Source organism: Chanos chanos, chromosome 6, assembly GCF_902362185.1.
Source record: "Chanos chanos chromosome 6, fChaCha1.1, whole genome shotgun sequence".
NCBI lineage: Eukaryota > Metazoa > Chordata > Actinopteri > Gonorynchiformes > Chanidae > Chanos > Chanos chanos.
The window spans coordinates 22,344,579-22,350,114 of NC_044500.1; positions in this window are offsets into that span (position 1 = coordinate 22,344,579).

The following is a 5,536-nucleotide window of genomic DNA, read 5'->3' on the forward strand; positions in this document are numbered from 1 at the left end:
CTCCTCTCTGCTTTTGCTGTATACTCTACCTTTTGCTCAATAAAGACAAAAGAGCTACCCTAAGTCATAGTCGTGCCTGTTTATTATTTTCAACACTTTTAAAAAACATTGATGCCCAACAATTTGATGCCGTGACCCGGATGGAATAGACGACTGTCGAACGTAAAGGTGCGGAGCGGAGGCGGTTGATGAGTAACTCTTCGGACAGCACGGGGAAATTCCATGGACTGCAGCCATCGGGGATTGCCCTCCGGAGAGACAAAGCCAACGCCGCAAGTGTGCGCGTGAGTCGTTCTCAGTTCTATCTCCATTAAGCTGTAAACTCATATGTGGTTGGTCTCCTAGTAGTCAAAAAAAGTTAGACTATTAGCAGAAGTCGTGCACGCAGTTTACCATGAGTTATACAGAGAAAGATACCACACAGAAGGGAGGAGTATTGCCTCCAAATGTTGCATTGTCTGATGTTAAGGATGAACTGGTTAAGTGGTTTGATTCACATTTTGACTTAGCCGATACTGAGAAAGTAATATGTGCAAAGTATGGCATTAAACCTCGTAAGAATGATCAGTGGCATCCTGATAATAGTAAAAGGGCATGGGGTAGAACACAATGCATGAAAGATGGCACAGAAAAAACTAAATGGCTTTTGGTGGCTCTCTCTAAGCTCAGACAGCATGAACAAAAAATTGAATGAGATAAAAGTCAACATGAGATTGGTAAGTTAAAATCCACCATTGATTTTTTGTGCTCTGAGAATGAGAAGCACAGAGAGAGAGAGAAAAAGGTCCATTTCGCTAATGACACTGCAGTTGGCAATCTGCCAGCTCAAGACAAAGCCCAGACTCACTCTCACTCTGAGGTGAGAGATAGCCATAACCAAGGCGCCTCTGCAAGGCCAAACTCAGAGTCAACTTCCATGTTATCTCCCTTGTACCCATGGGAAGATGTAAAACAACTGGCAGAAAAAGTGGATGACCCAAGGGCTTATAAAAACAACAAGGATGAGGGGGAACGGGAGGAGGTCAGCTCTAATGATAAACTGACGGCTCTGAGAATAGTGAGAACTAGAGAAGCGTGAGGCCTTCAGGAGAAGAAGTTACAGATGAGGACGGAAATGCATCTAGGATAAACATCCAGACGAACATAGGAAAGACAGCCAATGTCTACACTGATTCCAGGTACGCCTTTGGGGTGGTCCATGACTTTGGAGCCCTGTGGAAACTGAGAGGGTACCTGACGGCCACCGGCACACCCAAACGCAATGGCAAAGAAGTAGCTCAACTGCTAGACGCTCTTAAACTACCAGACGTTGTAGCAGTACTCAAAGTCAAAGCACACTCCAGACAAAAGGACGAGATCAGTAAGGGAAATGCGGTAGCAGATGAAGCTGCTAAAGCTGCTGCAAGGAGGGGTGATGAAAAATCATTAATGTCATATGTATGTGTATGTATGTATATATGTATACATATATATGTAGCATTTCAGGTGAGTCAAGACAATTTGGGTTAACTAACAGAAGAAATCTCGCACTGCTCTTGTAGCTAAACAGCTTGTGTTGTCGACGTGCTAGACTAGTAATTCTTTCTCGCAGTATGATTGTTGATGTTACCGGCCCCAGACCTAGGGGATATCTGGACTGGCAGCAAGTGATGCACAGGCTGGATAACACTGTGAATCAATGAAGAGAGACGACATTCTTTAGTGTCTAACTATAGCCAGCGCCATTTTATTTTTTAACAGCAGAAATGTTACTTTCTCTAATTCAATCTTTGTTTCAGTTTGTATCAGCGTCTACATTTTAACATGAAGAAAAATAAACATTTTAAGACAACAGGACAACAACGAACGAATTCTCTTACTGTACAAAAAAAAATGTTTTGGTTAGAACGTATCATAACACATTGGATGAAAGTATACACCAAAAAAAGAAAACAGGTGCAAAATAATCAACAGTTACCAATACTCCGGTTTGCTGATGACAAACATAAAGGCGATCAGGACACCTGCACTCACGCGCTTAACTGTACTGCGTTAACAAGATATATAAACTGGTAGATACAATCAGAAATCGAATGACTAAACGGAACTAACATGGCATTTCTCTAGTTTAACAATTTGAATTACATTCAGAATAGTAACACATTTGTGATATTAACATCAAATCTTCATGTGTGACAGAACATACCGTGTAATGCTGAAATTTACAAACACACTTGGTACAGTGAAAAATTTCTAGCTAACGTAGCTAACATTGCTATTTCAGGAGTAATGCGGCATTCGAAGCACATAACCAAATAACAACTACGGACTGAAACATTCTACATGTCTCGCAATCACACCAAAACACTTCAAAACATGTACATAAGACTTCCGACACTGTTTCATAAAAGGATAAAGTTACTTTTCCGTACCTGTGAATCAATGAAGAGAGACGACATTCTTTAGTGTCTAACTATAGCCAGCGCCATTTTATTTTTGAACTGCGCGGGCTTAGAGCTTGAAGCTATGTCTCCCTAGCTGACCCACAGGAGTGCGGAACGCCACCTACTGTCTGGATGATATCACTCCCTGAGAATATAACCTCTTCACAAGACAATTAAAATAACTAGGGGGGTATCTGTTATTAAATGAAACTATAAATAGAGGCAATTTCTCAGTCCTCTACATTGACTGGTGTTTGTTTAATCGGCCCACTCGTTTCTTTTTATTGCTGTCTTTAATCGCTTATTTCCCCCATTGAAAATGAATGAACAGTTGGATTCAATGGTCCTTTGCTCCGTGAAACGACTGATTATATTTTATTCAGAAGTATTAATGTGATTGTTGAATGTACGTAGCCTGACGATTGTCAGCAAAGCTCGTGATCTCTGCCTCACTTAGCCAGCGCTTCGCTGTCTGTTGCTGAGAATCACTGTTTTTTTGCAAAAGGTGCAGAGCTTTTAAGAGGAATATTGCTCTCGTTTTAAGTATTATGATTGTTGACTGCTGCTTGTTTGATCGGTCCACAAGTTTCTTTTTATTACCGTTTAAAATCGCTTCTTTTCCCATTGAAAATGCCTGGAGATAATTTTTGGTCTCTAGTGGTACGACGACGGATTGTACACATCGTCATTCGATAGTTGTATTCAGTGGTCTTTTGCTCCTTGCCTATACTTCAGCTGTACACAGATCCAGTATTTCTACAGTTAAAATTCGATGATGCGGCGCAATTGTGATTGATGGTTATGCGTTTATATTTATGTTTCACGTGCCTAATGTCGTGTTTGATGCCAATGTAAGAGGTCAAAGGCTATAGGCCTATGACGTAAGGCGCAGCTGAATTTTGGGGTTGAGCCAATGGAAAAGGGGTAGCTTGTTTAAACACATTATTTTTGACCACATACCTCCTCACTAATTCATAAGCAGTTTTTTGTTAAGTATGTCCAAAAAGACTAATTTGCAACCACGTTTCATTCATCTTTTGTTGCTATCAACGGACAAAACAGATTATATTTTCAGTGGTACCCGAGGCAAGGGAGCAGTGTGCGTTAATTCAGCTAGGTTTCTGCGTTTTTCACGTCATGGAACGAATGCTCGGCACACTCGGATTTTGCACTTACTAACTAAAAACAGCTGAATGCTCACTCACAACACCATAATGTTTCAGCTTGAAAGTAAAGTCATCATTTCCTGCAGGATAGCCTACACGTTTTCTTCATTCATACTAAAACATTAAGTAGCCTACAATATTGAAAGAAACATTAACTGAAAATTTTGTCCCACGAGAAATCTGTCAGATCTCAAACCCTAACCTTAATACTATAGGCTAGATGGACAAACACATGAAATGAGCGTTTCCTTTTTAGGAAAATAAAATGCTCCGCATTTAATGGTCACAGTCGGTTGTGACTGTCGGAGCCAAATGTCCCCAGCGTAACAGTCTCTCACTTGGCACAGAGGTTGGCAGTGGGCACAGGTAAATTTAATTTCCTTCTTTTGACCTGAAATATTGCCAAACAATACTTTTTTTTGGCTTGCCGCTCCCATTTTTACTGTCCGACTTTACTACTGACCCATCAAAATGCAAACCGTTTCCCATCACCACTTGCATCCACTCTCATTATGTCGTAGTGTGTAGGGTTTGGTTCAGTCAATAAAATGGTATAAGGTTCGGCTGAATCTGAACCCCTTCACAAACGAGAATATTCGGCTGAATCCGAAACTGAATCTTGGATTCGGGGTATCCCTATATGTAACACTGTCTGTGTAACACTGTCTGTTGTTAAGTGTGTGTGTAATAGACTTTCTGTCCCCTTTGATTCTTAGATTCTCCACAACATCGGTGTGAGCTGCCTATTGTTCTCAAATGTATCAGATACCAAGCAGCTTGACAGTAATGGGCATAAGTGCTGGAATGTCTCTGTGCGGTCTCCTGGCCCAACCTTGCCTCTCTTCCAAGCCAAAAATAAGGCTAATCGAGTACACCCTCAGAACAGGTGGCTCACTCAGCTTTCCTTCTCCAAGTCTATATATTCTTTTGAAGTGAGAGAGGATACATCCCCAGGTACCCTAATAATTCATTTAGCCTTGATGTGGCCTTCATCATCATTGCTACTATGCAAAGCGGGTGTTGTTTTCCTGTGAAACTAGTCATACTTTATTTGGTATGAATCATTACTATGTATTTTGATATATGCTAAAAGTCAGAGTAAGGAAACTCAAACTCCCACTGCTTTCCCTAGATGTACAGTATCTCCTTTATGTTTTTTGTCACACACATGTTTATTCTGCTCTGAGATTTTCCCCATCTGTTGGGATAGGAACCAGCGTGGGACTTGTGGAAGCGGTACACACAGAGGAGCATGAAACAGCGATATATTCAGTAATGGAGGATGATGGGGATGGACTTTTCCTTCTCAGCCCACACTCTGGGGAGTTCCTTTTGTCCCGTGCTCTGGATTTTGAGAGCGAGCAGTTGTACATTCTTACTGTGGCAGTGAAACATGATAGCAGACAACTGGCCAGGGTGAGAGTATACTTCAATGTGATTGATGTCAACGACAGCCCACCAGTTTTCACACTGGACACCAACTTAGTCTCTCTACCGGAGGACACCCCTGCTGGCACATGCTTCTTCACTCTTAATGTCACAGATGCAGATGATGGTATGAAGGGGTGATTTAACATTTGAGTGACAGCTCTGGGTGGGATAGTCCTGTATTACAGCAGAGGTTCGCCTGTCAGCAGTATGACCTTTTCTGTATGAAACATCACTGAATGAATGAACGATAGAAACAGATGTCAGAGGATATATGTTTATCTTTATTCTATTTTTACTGTCAACTCAGACTAATCCGGACAGGTAATATGAGCATAGTCCACTCCTGCACTACATTCATTTTCCTTCAGTGCATATGTAGGAGTGTTGTAGTAGTGATAGTCATTGTTGAATGTCATTTTTCGTTTGGCAGTGTCAAAGCCACTGGGTTCAGAAGCTTTAAGGTGTGTAAGAGGGTTTGTGGGGGCTGTCGGGGTGGGAGGTATGGTTTGAGGCAGT